Raw genomic sequence first — 14212 nt, forward strand, 5'->3', positions numbered from 1 at the left:
AAAACAATAGTTGACTTTTGTTAAATATTAATTAGGTCCCTGATACTTTAACATTTACTACATAAATCCTCATTTAGTCTTCCAAGAATCTCGCAAAGCTTTTTATTCCCATTTCACTGACAAACACTGACAGTCCAATAGAATAAGTGGCTTGGCCAAGGTCATTCAGTTTAAGTGGAAGGGCAGCATTTCCCCAACTGTGTTCAAACGCAGGTCTGATGTAAAATCCTGATTTTTTAACTAAAGTTATCTGAAATAAGGTATATCAAGAGTCAAAAACTGATAACCTAAATATAAAAGCGATAAGGGGGTAACCCAGGAGGAAAAATCTGAGTAGCCTCATATTACCTCAGGTAAGGTTTTCAGGGCAAACAAGTTTAAACAAAAACTGTTTTCAGAGCATGTTTTTGGAAATAAAGATTGAAGATGAGATTGAGATCATGACAATGGAAGATTAAAAGACCGACACCTTTTATTGGCAGAGTCTAGGAAAGTAGGAACATGATGCTTTGCTCTTTTCAGATTATTTCTGAAGAGAATAGCCTTTTTTTATTGACCGCTGATCAGTTCAAATTCCAACATAGCTTCCCCAGGGTTTTTTTGTTTTGTTTTGTTTTGGTTTTTTTTAATGACTTTTCTGTCCTTTGCTGCTAATGTGCAACAATAAGCTCTCATTAATGAAAATTACACTCAACTTTAAGTATCCCCATCAATGGGCCTTAACTCTGGATACATATTAATGGAAAGGTCTTCAAAAATGCAGTGCCTTTGGCTTCACCTCTAGAGAGTTTGATTTAATTGTTCTAGTGGCAGGGCCTAAGCCCTGCTTTTGTTATTTTAGGCTCTCCAGATAATTCTAAAGAACAGCCAGGGTTAAGAATCACTGGTCTAGGTCACAAAGCTTTGGGCAAATCAAAACTACCACCAGATAAAGAAAGGGCTGTATCCATCCCAAAGCAACCATATTATGAATTCCTAATCCTCCAAAAACAGGTTTTTCAAAATAGATTCTTGATATAAATTGAGCAACAGCTATTTTGACATGAGAGAGAAGAAATCCAAAGCAAGAATGACTCAAAGTTTCCTGAAAAGGGTCAGGAATTCATGCTGATATAAAATGAGGCATTGAAGTTTTATTGCAAATTATGATGCTGTAAAATCATTTTTAAAATATTTTGTTCCTATCATACAGAAAAATTGAAACTCTGAACAATAAAACAAACAAATAATGCAAAAGGCACGTGATAAATTCATGAGCAAAACAAAACCAGGATCCTTAATTCTTATCCCTGGGAATAATGCTATCCATTTTCCTAGACCACGATACCTGCCAAATTTGAAGACCTATGTGAAAACAGCCAATGAAACAAAGCAAATCTCTCCTAGAATCAACTTCTAACTGGACTCAAAAGTTTGAGAATTGAAAAAACAACAACAAAGCAAAACAGCAAACTGAGCATATAAGCTATATTCATACATTAGAAATGATTAGCAGATGAAGGGTATGTTCTTCTCATATTATAAAACCTTTAAACACACCTACCCATAATGGTCATCTTCTAATGATAAAAGATCAGATTCACAGAAGAAGAGAGGAGGATACCATAAAATATTTAAGCTGGAAAAAAAATTAAATAAAATTCAAAGGTCTTCTAGTTTCTAAATCCTTATAAATTTCTAAAAATTAAAATTCAGTGGCCTTCTGGCCTTAAAAAATATTAATCTATGTCCTAGTATATATGTAGATATTACAAAAAGGCTTTAAGAATAAATAAATAAAAATCTACAAAATGATACTTTGGAAGGCTAAAACAATATGCACGATTCTAACAATCTATGAGACTGGGTTAAAATCAATAGATTATTCTCAGGGGTAAAAATATGCTTTTATCTCAACAGAAAAAAACTGAACTCTCACCAACTAAAATAACCTAACTATAAAGCTGTAGCTTCCAGTTACCGAGACTATAGCTTCTCAAACTTCAATGTGACAATACCTCTACTGGGGATGTCGTTTAAATGCAGATTCAGATGGGAAAATATCAAGATAAGGTAAGATCTACCTTTATAGTCATGGTTGTCCCTCCAAGGGGAAATTGCAAGAACTGTTAGTTTAATTTAAAAATTCCAACTGAAGCAATCTTCTAAAGCAGTGAAAAGCAGAACACTTCATAACTGCATGTGAAAGTAGCATTTAATAAAATAAGAGGATAGTGTGGTTTTTTCCATTTCTTGTTTCTGTATTTGTGACGATAAAACTTTACAGCTCCGGGGACTGAAGGTCTGGTTCCAGTTGACTTTAATTGGCACAAAGCCTAATTGGTGTAAGAAACGTGCTTGATGCTGAGTTAAGGCATGCTGTAAAGAGTTAAGGGTGATCACACAAAGCCAAGAATTACAAAATTACATCCCCAAACCCTAGCATAAGTTGTAGCTTTTAAAAAGTACGCTATTGTGAATGAATACTGATTGGATCTTTGCCACACATAATCACCTGGATTTACTAACTGAATTACAAAACAAGACAACACCAACAACAAACTTTCTCTGACAGTAAACCCTTACGTGCTTGGGCAGAAATTTTATTCAGTGCCCCTCATCTGCTGGTGAAAATGTTAGGGACTGGAGGAGTGGCAGGAGGTGATTTCTGCTTGCATTTATTGGTAGAATCAAATTTCATGGTGAATTGCTACTGCAGTTTATTAGTTCTGGTTATGTTTCGGTCCATGAACAGTCACATCCTTGCCAGCAATTGTTCTGAGCAGGAAGTGACTTGTGGATGTATGACAAACAACAAACACTGATGCAAAGCAAACTGCATTGAGTCAGCCACACAGCCATCTCGTAGGAGACAGCAGCAAATGTACCTCAAAGATCCCAGCTCAAGACAAGTAAAGTTGTTCTAGGTGGCTGGAAAATGCTGCCAGCTGACAACTAACTACATGTAATTGTCATAAAGTAGGATGACTTTTGTCATAAAGTAGGACAACTTTCTGAATAAAGGTTATCTGCAGGTTATGAGAAAAAAGCCTAGTGACAGAGTTTGACCTCCAGCAACTGTGAGGCACAGGGTTTAACAACAGAGGGTAGGGTCAGACATCCAAGTTCTCAGCTACACGTGGTCAGATAAACATCTCCATTAACATTATCTCTGAAGGTGAAAGGTTAGACAGGTTCTTGATTTGTGGACCAGCCAACTCTATCTTTGCAGTTTGGAGCAAACAAGTAATTATGGAGCTATACTACCCATGGCGGAGCGGTGAGAATGGGGCTCACATACTCTCTCCTGCCACATCTGCACCTATGAATGAATTTCACGTAACACATAAAAATATATATGTTGATTGTTTATGGCATACTAGAGAGTAGAGGAATTCTGAGGAGTGATTCGAGCGGTTCCACAGATTATCCACTTAACTGATATTTCCCCCATGCAGAATCATGGCATTTTAAAAGATTTGTCCATCTAATTAGTTACCTTGTAAGCACAGTTGATGGTTTTGGGATTTATAAAGACAAAGAAATTACATAGTGATTTGAAACAGGAAAGTTTAATCTATTATTAATAAAGGACTGGAGTAATGGGATTGGCTAATGAGAGTTAAAAAAAATTCTAAAGTACACAGGATATACGGGGCAACCTCTACCCCTAAGGCTGAGATGAGGGCCCAAAAAAGAGCCTTTCCCTCATCAGGGCTGAGATCCAGAGAGCTCTACAGAGAGGGCATAGCACTGACTGCCCGACGGTGGAAAACTCACAGAGGTACCTCACTGGTGAGACTTGCCAGAAATCTGCTCTCTGGAGTCCCAGGAGGAGTCATTCACAGGGAGGTGTGAAGTCCTGGAAATTGCTAGGCAGGTGCTGAGGAAAACTGGCTACTGCTGCAGCCTGGAGCTGAGAAGCTGCCTTCTGCAGAAGTCTAGTGCGCCTGCATGTACCTCCAAACCAATACAGCTCCAGGCTGGTGCCCGGCTCCCTAGGCACCCAGTCTTGTGAGATCCCCAATGTGCACATGTGTGGGGGTAAAGAGAGAGCGTGGGAGGAGTGACCTGGGCAGGGGAGCAGGTCCATGTTGTCTGTGGTTCCAGGGTACATCACTGCTGCCCTGGTCAAGCTTTGGAGAAAGTGCAGGGGCAGGAGATGCCAGCTCTACAGAAACCTGTGCTATGTGGTGACTAGCACTGGATAAAACCGTGTGGGGAAGCCGAGCAGTAGAGAAGTGTGCCAGCAAGAGCCTGGCCAGTGAGCCACTCTGAAACCAGGAAGAGAAACGGCTTCCCATCTTCACCTAAGAGGTCAAAGGCATCGTTTGAAGGAGAGGAGGCAATACAACAGGAGTTGTTATTATAATAAAGGAGTCTGAGTCACTTGCTCACACAACTTGCACTTTACAGGTCTGCCTAAGCTCTGTCCCATACGTACAATTTCCACTTGATGATAGACTGCTGCTATGCATGGCCGACCTTAGGGCTAGGTAGGTCAGACAACACCCAGTTAATGATGAGAAGCCTGGTCCACGTGGTAACCTGACACCCATGGTCCTGCATTCAGTATCTACCTAGTAACAAGCCAAAATTTGTTTATCAAAGAGTGAACAGTTTTCTGGAGGAGTCATAGATTTCCTGCAAAACCCCTGAGTTCTGCACTGTGATCCTGCTATTGGTTTTTACCAGAGGTTCTATGCAGCATCCGTATTTGCTAGATACTTTCAGAATCATTGGATCTGCTCGCTCAGTTATGAAGCTAAAATGGTAGCACAGCATGCACTGGTCGTGGCCTTGCTGCACAGCCTTCTCTTGCTCTGATCATCATTAAAAACTAGCAGCCTTATGGTTTACTCTGTAGATACCACGTTTCCCGAAAATAAGACCTAGCTGGACCATCAGCTCTAACGTGTTTTTTGGAGAAAAATTAATATAAAACCCGGTCTTATCCGGACCATCAGCTCTAACGCGTCTTTTGGAGCAAAAATTAGTATAAGAAATTAGTATAAGTAATCTTATACTAATTTTTGCTCCAAAAGACGCGTAAGAGCTGATGGTCCAGCTAGGTCTTATTTTCAGGGAAACACGGTAGCTCCAAGTAGCATATTAAAATGTAGTGTATGTTGCCTCCAGAATCCAAAAAGGTTTATTGAGCAAAGTGACCAATGAATGCCCATAAATGTTTGACCAGAGTGCCACTGAATTTTTGTTAGGTGGAATTTTTACCCTGTGGTTCTCATATGCTTGACTAAGACATCTAATGTACTTGCTTCTTTCTGTGCCTCAGATACAACCAACATAATAATATCATCAAGGCAGTGGACCAGTGTGCTGTTTTATGGAAGATTAAGATTTCTAAGACAGGAGAACAGACCTGGCCCTGAGGCAAGACTGTGAAAATATAGTGTCAGCAGTGCTAGAAAAAAGCAAATTGCTTTTGGTGGTCCTGGTAAATTGGTATGGAGAAAAGGCAATTAACCAAGTCAATAGCTGCATAGCAAATGTCAGGGTCTTGATTTGATCAAGCAAAGATACTATATCTGGGTCACCTATTACATATTTGAATCAGCAATGATTACGTTTACAACAGTCCAGTCATTTTCTAAGATCAATCGACTTCTGCACAGGCCAAATAAGGGAATTAACTAAAGATGTGATAGATATCACAAGTCTTATTTCAGATCTTTGACAGTGGTATTAATGTGAACAATTCCCTTAGGGATATAGTATTCTGATTTGCCTAGAAGGGAGAAGTTCCCAAGTCTTCCACTTAGCTCTCATATCACAATGGTCCTCAATCCATGATTTAGACAGACAATACAAGTATTCCACCAGTTATTCAATATGTCTATACCAATTATACATTAAAGAACCGGGGAAATAAGCATAGGGTGGAGCTACTGACCACCTGGGCACTCTGTGAGTCAGACTTGAACTAAGACTCCATCTATTACCTACCTGAACACTGCAACTTCCCATTTTGACTGGTGGGCCACAATGGTATTTGGGGTCTCCAGGAATTAGCATGAAAGGTCTGAGCAATCCCTTTTCCCCGAAGCACAGTCTCTCTACTAAACGGCTACTGGTCCCTTTGGGGAAGGCTTAGTGGAAGAGTTATGGTGCATGCTTGCGGTGATGGTGTAGCATTCTACCTCGAGGGGATTAGGGCTCCACTTCAAATAAAGAAATGTGGGCTTGTGAATTGTCTTATGATTCGAAACTGGGTGAGACGCTTTGACCCTCAACTGTGTTAACTAAAGTCAAATGCTTTTGCTATCAGACCTAGAGTCTTTTCTGTCGTATTCACAAAGTGATACTGTACTATGACCCACCTATTTCATTCATTAGAAGTCTACCAAAGAAAGACATTAGTTAGCTACCAAAAGCATTTGTGGACCAATGCTTTCTGATTATATCTATGCCTCTGCTTCTATACTGTCCCATTATTGTAAATATACCTACTTCTGTTCAAGTGCTGCCATTTGCCTTCTGCTACTGTGAGATCCCATCATCTCCAATGAAATCAGGGAGTCATTTTCAGTGGCCTACGAAAGAGAGTAACCACAGATTTTTTTTCATCAATGCAAGGGTTCCCCTCACTGTTTTTCTCAATACCTTAGTGAAGGGAATGTCTACTCAGTCTTGTCATAGAATAGAGTTGGAAGTGGGATGTGCAAGTTGCACAAAATAGATCTCGTCAAACATTTATGAAGGAGTCTAAAAACTCACAAGTAGTAAGACAATTTCTGTCCATTTATTCACGCTTTGAGGCCCCAGAATATTAAGGGACAGGGGAGTGGGGAAGTAAGACTCCTTACTCAATTGCTATCATTTTGCATTCACCTGTCTACAGGTTCATCCACAACTCATTTAGTAGATATTCATCTTTCACCTCTCAATTTCCATTCCCCTCTAGAAAAAGCGTCAGCAAACTTTCTGCAAAGGGCTAAATAGTAATTTTTTTCCACTTTGTGGGCTATATTGTCTCTATTGCAACTATTCAACTCTATTTTTGTGGTGCAAAAGCAGCCGTAGACAATACATAAATGAATGGACATAGCTGTTTATAAAACCAGGTGGGAGACTGAATTTGGCCCAAGGGCTGTAGTTTGCCAACACTACATTTAAAAAGACTTCAATGTCAACCTTTATATAGTTCCCTATACTTACCTATTCTCCGTTAGCTGCCATATCCCCAGATATAAAAGAACAAAATTAATTCGCCACAAACCCATAACATCAACTTTTAAAAATTATGCATAAAAGCAATGCCTGCCTTTAAGATTAGGCTATATATGTGAATAATTTGAAGCACACAATATCTCTCCATTTATCTGGTTACCATCTGAAATTCCTGCATTACCCACTCCTCATGGTAAAATAATAAAAAGACCTTTTTAATACATGTTTCAGTTGGAAATAAAACAGTGTCAGCCTAAACTTTAATTCTTCCTTCAAAAGCTGACCTCAAATAGGGTAATTTTCCTCAGGACCATACATAAACAATTACTACACAGTGAGGTCTATGAGACACATGCTGAATGCTAAGCTCCACATTAAAAAAGGGAGGAGTACCTATTTAGTGGGATTTGTACTTAATTCTTCAGGCAAAGGACAGAGGCCTTGATGGAGCTTACGCAGGGTGATGACCTACTTAGAACTAAAATTTAGAATGATTACTCTTGAAGCTGTGCTGAATATGGGTTTTTTGAGAGAGGAGGCTGGAGGCAGTTAGGAGACTATTAAGAATAATCCAAGCAAGAGATGAGTGGAAAGGGTGTGGAGGCTTGGGAAGAGATTTGGGAGGTAGAATTAGATGAACTCAGGGAATAAATCAATGGGAGGCTGGGAAGGTTGTTAAATTGTGAAGTATGCTAAGGATGGGTTTTTGACATGTTGAAAAACACCAGCTGATGGAGTGCTCTCTGTTCTGGGTTATTTGCGGAGATAGACCCAGAGCTAAAATAATGGGCAAGAGGCCATGAGCACTAAAGGAGGTGATGACAGAGGGCAAAGGGTATAAGAAGGTGAATGAAGCAACAATAAAAACAAGTCTTATCCAGTTCAAAAAGATGGACCATATCTGAAAAAACAAAGGTCATTGTCAAAAAGACCAAAGAAAACAATAATTTAAGCCTTCTCTGCACTATTAATTGTCCCCCAGAAGGGCTCACTCTGCCATTAGGTATTTACTACCCAGTGTCCTTTTGTCCTTTTACCCTTATCCCATTTGACTAGGAATTACTAAATGGGCAAGGTCTCATGTTTCCATCAATGTATTAATCAAGTGAGAGAATAACTTCTAGAGATTTATCCCACAGATACACTAGTACACAGGTGAAATGACAACATGTCAATTTGCACATTAAAGCATTGTTTTAATATCAATTAACCAATTAATTAATCAATTAATACCAGTAGGGAGCTAGATAAATAAATTATGATAGAGTCATATGGTGGAATATTATGCCAAGTTAAAAACAAAGAAACTACTTTATATGCCTTAAGTTATATAAACAATAAATTAAAGGAAAAAAGCAAGATTCATTTGCTTTTTGAAAAGAGGGAAAATATATGCATATTGTTCTTATATTTAAAAAAGATAGCACTGGTTGCCTTCTAAGAAGAAATCTGGGTGTCAGCAGACAACAATGAAAGAAAGAACTATTATACACCCCTTCTTACTTTTTAAAAAACTTTGTACCATGCGAACAGAGTAACTACTAAAAAAAATAATAATCAATCAGAAAAGAAAATGTGAAGGTAGAATAAAGATTTTTCTGACAGGCAAGATCTCAAATTTCTTAATTCCATTCAGCATTTTTCAGGAAGCTACTGGGGTATGTGTTTTACCCAAATGAGTGAGTAAATAAATAACAAAAGTCACAGTATCTATGAAATAGAGACTCCATCAAAAATATTAGTCAAGAAAAATCCTGAACAACAGCTATGCAACGGGCCTAGAAAGCAATAGTCTAAATTGGAATAAGAAGACAGCTTCTGAAAGGGACCAATATACCTGATAGGTTTGATTATGCATAAAAATCATACTGAGAAGATGCTGGAATATGTAGAAATACAAATTAACAGACGGAAAAATGAAGCAAATGTTTTTTTTCTTAAATGAGTTAATTATTAACTTCAGTATAAAAAATATGTATCTATAAGTAAGGAATCATACTCATAATACACTTGCTTGACTCAGTAGTGAACAGCATTTACATACTACATAATACTAAAATGTAAACAAAAAATGTGAGAATTGTATTGGAAAGTCAAGGAAAGAAGAGCAGGGGCTATGTATGTGCAAGAACTAAATATTTATTTACCGTAATGGGAAGTTAGTAGATAATGTCAAATACCGATACAGTAAGAAGTAGCAATATAGGCATATTATTTCAAAAGGTAAATAGAAGAAACATCTCAAAGAGGTGAAAGTGGTTGTCTTTAGGCATCAGGACTGGGGAAGATGAACAAGGACTGGATTTTTGTTGCTGCGGCTGTTACATAAGTCTTCCAATAATCCTATTTAATTTTATTTATACATAAGTAGTACTTGGAATCAGACCACTTAGATGTGAATCGTGGCTCTGACATTTCACTAGCCTTATAACAGAGGCAAATTACTTAACCTCTCAATGTCCCTGTCTCTAAAACAGGGAGAATAGCATGTGCCTCGTAGGGTTGCTTTGAAGACTAAATGATTAATTCATGTAAGTTGCTTAAATACACCTGGCATATAATTGCTCAGTAGTAAATATGGAGAAATATTTATTCTGATAATAAATGTTAATTACTGTTACTTGATAAAAATATAAAGGCATTAATAACTACAATCTAATTTTTAAAATATGAGCCGCATATTAAAGTCTGCTCCCTTTGTGAATTTTAATTTTCTTAAAGTTAATACTCTCACATACTAAGTAGGGCTTTCTTTAGGCTACAATCTTCACTCTAACCCATAGTTAGGGGGGACGGAAAAAAGAAGACTAGTGAAATATTGCAGTTAAATTAAGTGCTGAAAAGGGGGGGGGACGCTCAAACTGGAATCTGAAAGATGAGTTTTAGCCAGACAGGCCAAAAGAGGAAGGAAAAGACACTTGCAAAACCCTAGAGGCAGGAAGTGTGCAGCAATTAAAAAAGACTAGTAGAGCCAGAGTAGAGAGTAAAGATGAGAGGAGTGCGTGCGGGGCAGGAGCTCAATTGTGCCAGGACTTTAGGTCGTTCTAAGGAATCTGACCTTAAACTAAGGCAACGGAGCGAGGGCTTTAAACAGGGGGAAAGAAGACCTGATGTTTTGAAAAGATCACAATGAGTGCAGTGTGGGGAACCAACTAGAAAGCATCCAAGGATTCAGACACATAGGAAGGCCATGGCAAAGGTCCAGGCAAGAGGTGATGATAGTAATATAAACAGAGAAAAGTACGTGGATCTGAGAAATATTTCTTTAAGAAGTAAAACTGACAGAACTTGGAGATGGAAGACTCCTAGGTACCTTCTGGACCCCCCCATTTTGGTCTAATCTAAACAAATTATATTCTTTATGTGAAAGCTGCCCACTGCCCAAACCTCTCACTATCAGTAATGCACTCAATTGTAAAATAGTTATAAACTAAAGCTTCAAGCCATTTTGATCACAAAATTAGCTTTTCACTTCTAAATGGCAAAACCCAGGTCTTGGAATAGAATCAAAAGGCACAAAAATAACATGGAATTGAAAGGAATGAGATGGAAATAACAGCAATCTAAATTAAATGGGCTAATTAAGTACAGTGAAACAAGTTTCCTACTCCTCAATTTCTGCAGTCGCTGCCATTAAAAAAGCACATATCTGCCTGCCCAGTGCCTCTCCTTTCCTGTGCCTCTTTTACATCAACGTTTTACTCCACAAGAGGCTTAGAGGAAAGAGAAATTTTACATGCTTTGCAAATAATCTAAAAAGAGGGTGTGGGGGGGGCGGGCGAGTTGTGTGTATACAGACAGGTGCAAAAGCAGACTACAAGATATCACATATGTAAAGCACATAGTAGACGTATGCATAGGACATATCACCCAGCTCAGGTGTATGTGGATGTGTATAGAGGGTGCAGTTTCCTAAATGTGGCAAGACCTCAGTTGAGTCTTAAGAACCAGTAAGAGTTACAGAGGTGAAAATAAAGGGAAGGTACTCTCAGCAGTGGGGCATAACAAAACAATAGGACACAGGGAAACAAAACCAATGAAATCTGTTGCTGGAATATAAGATTTGGTTTACGGAGTATAGATCCATGGTTAAGCAAGGGTCAGATCCTGTGGGACTATTTTAAGGACCGTAGGTCCTATCCTGGAAGCTATGGAAAGCTTTTAAAAGATTTTAAGCAGAGTAAAGAGATGATCAGGTTTATACTTTTAAAGAGGTCATCAACTTAGGGTTTCTGCTAAGGGTGACAACACCATCCATTGAAGACATCAGGTAGCAGGTGGCTGTGGTACCCCAGTCAAGAGCTGATGAGACCCTGAACTAGGGCAGAAGTGGGAGAATAATTTGTGGGGGAAAAAAATAGGTGGAAAACGTTAAGTGCATTCAGTGATCTGACAGGTGTGAAGGCTATGAAAAAAAAGAGTAAAAAATCACCTCTAGATTTCTGGCCTAACACCTGAGTGATGGATACTGGTACAGATCCATAACCCATTCTCCAAAATCCCTGGAGCCAAATGTGTTTCAAAATTCAGAGTATTTTTGATGGTAGAAGGATGATAAGGTTTCCATACCCAATATAAGCGATTAACCCCCGCAGGGCCTGGGACGGTACCATGTACTCAAACACAGTAATATTTCTCCAGCAGCACACATCCCACCAAGCAGGACAGACCACAAATAGCTTCCTGACAGTTCCCTCAGGTTTTGCAGCAAATGAGTTCAAGTTTTGCTGACAAACGTGTTATCAAAAAAATTTCTTTGGTTTCAAGATATGTTTTGCTTTTGGAATTGTGAATAAGAGTTGATAAATTGTACTGATACCTACAAGTAGAATACATAGAGTGGAACAAGTTGTCTTTGTGTGGTTTTTTTTTTTTTTTTTTTTTTTGCTTGTTTGTCCTGTTTTTTTATGGGAAGAAGGCTCTGGTTTACACATGCTATTTTCTCGGGTCATTGTGACATCCTGAAGATGTCCAGCAGACAATGGGATAGATGAACAAACTAGTCTGGACAGTTTGAAACTGAAACAATTACAGGGAAAATGTGTACTCAGGGAAATGTGCCCTATTTAGTACCAAAAATATGAGCCCAACTCAGAGAACGATTCAAGGAGATTTCATCTAATTGTCAATAGTCACCAATGACCTAGACTTCAGAGTCCTACTTGGCTTTGTTTCGCCCTAAGTTAATGCACTTTGGTCTCTTGCCATGGTTGGCATTGATTCGAATTCAATGTTGCTATTGGCAGTACATTAACTGTGTTAAAAGAATCCAAATAATGTAAAACTAATCATTCTGATACTAACTATATGCATAATTAGATAGGTGATTGAAAATATTTCCATCTGTTTATGGTAGTTACCAGAGGGAAAAGGGTGGGAGTGGAGGTAAAAGGGTAAAGGGGGTCAAATATATGATGACAGAAGGAGATTTTACTTTGGGTGGCAAACACGCAATGCAATACACAGATGATGTGTTATAGAATTGTACACTTGAAAACTACATAATTTTATTAACCATTGTCACCCCAATAAGTTTAATAAAATTTAAAAAAATAACTTCAGGGGAAAAGAAAAGATATTTCCTTCTCAGATTTTATACCCACAGAAGATCTGTGATATCAAATGCATTTTTACACGTTATGGACCAGAGAACTGAATATGCCTGAAAACGATTTGGGCACTGATCATTTCCAAAATATTAACTACACAAATATTTCCTTTGGAAGAAAAATTCCTTCTACCAGGAATGTGAAGGCAGGTTAAAATTAAAAGCTTCTATGAAAGGTTTAATCATCTCATCCAAGCCTGCATCCCTACAGGCCACTGAGGGATCTAATGTAACCTTCTTGGAAGAAAGGAGTATGATTCCTACAATTTTTCTCTCATATCTGTTTTATAGTAAAAAAAAAAAAAAAGACATAAATTAATAGACTACCAAACAAATAATAAACTGGCCTATGTTTACTCTAATTTTCTTCAGACTCCAACAAGCATTATAACTCAGCCATACAATGTAGAACTTAGAATTGAACTGTACAGAATTAATTTTGTATTTCAAATCTTCATGTGATAACTGTTACCATCAAAACCCCATCAGAGTAACCCATTTAAAACACAATAATGTACAATGAAGTTTTATGCAGTTCCTAATGTTTGAGAGATTTAGTCTAGCACCAGGTCCCTAAGTCTCAAATCGTCCAATAAATGTTTAGTAAGGATTACAGTACAATTTTATATGTTTAAAGAGTACAGTTTTTGATTTTTTTTTCCCCTCTTGGGAGTGTGTGGGGCAGGGAGAGGGAGGGAGCGAGAAAGAGACAGAGACAGAGAGACAGAGATAGTAAACTGGTAGAAAAATAAGCTTTAAAAAATGTAAATTCAATAGGATGCCACTATTTTCATTGTAGGTTCCAGCCTATTTGTGATCATAAAATCAATCCAGTGTGTTGAGACCAGTATGTTTAAAATAAGAGAACATCCATGCCATGTTGTAAAGTATTGTTTTGTGACCCTTGTTTCATTTATATATACACATACTAGAGTGCACTGCATTTATATACACACACACTAGAGGCACAGAATGCATTTCTTACTGAGGATCGCAGTCCAAGAAAGTTTAAAAAACACTGGTGTTGACAAAGTAGGCTTGCCAACCAAAAATCTGAAGTGTTGCAAAAGGAGGGGGACCCTGGATTGTTGCCTCATAAAATACATTTTAAGCCAATACAATAAAAGATCAGAAGACTAAATTATGTTGTCTATGTTGACTCAAAAAATTAACTGTGGCTCTGAAATACCAAAGAAGGATTAAAAAATCTCAATCCACATGGCATCTTCAAAACACCTGTGATTCACAGGGAAAGAAAAAGAATGATGGCCTCACTCAGTCTCCATGGAGTCAGGTATTATCTGGACAAGTAGAAATTAGGGTAAATCAGATCTGGACAAAGAACAATTGACAATTATGTCATTACAAAGTCCTTACAAACTATATGAAAGACAAAAGGATAAACATCTTATAAGTGAGAATGTGGGTGGCAAAAAG

At 38.1% G+C, this 14212-nt stretch overlaps 1 protein-coding gene across 4 annotated transcripts in view; it reads right to left on the minus strand.

Moving 5' to 3' along the window:
* Positions 1-14212, minus strand: part of GALNT3 (polypeptide N-acetylgalactosaminyltransferase 3) — a 92402-nt gene that overhangs the window by 25983 nt on the left and 52207 nt on the right. Inside the window, exon 2 of one of the 4 annotated variants that reach the window (XM_019727335.3) lies at positions 6448-6530. The exons of the other annotated variants lie outside the window; for them this stretch is intronic. The gene's annotated coding sequence lies outside the window, so the exon portion shown is untranslated. The remainder of the gene's footprint in view (positions 1-6447; positions 6531-14212) is intronic. 4 annotated transcript variants of the gene reach the window in all.

The sequence above is a fragment of the Rhinolophus sinicus genome, chromosome 17 (genome assembly GCF_057876585.1).
Source record: "Rhinolophus sinicus isolate RSI-liver-muscle chromosome 17, RSI-T2T, whole genome shotgun sequence".
Classification (NCBI taxonomy): Eukaryota; Metazoa; Chordata; class Mammalia; order Chiroptera; family Rhinolophidae; genus Rhinolophus; species Rhinolophus sinicus.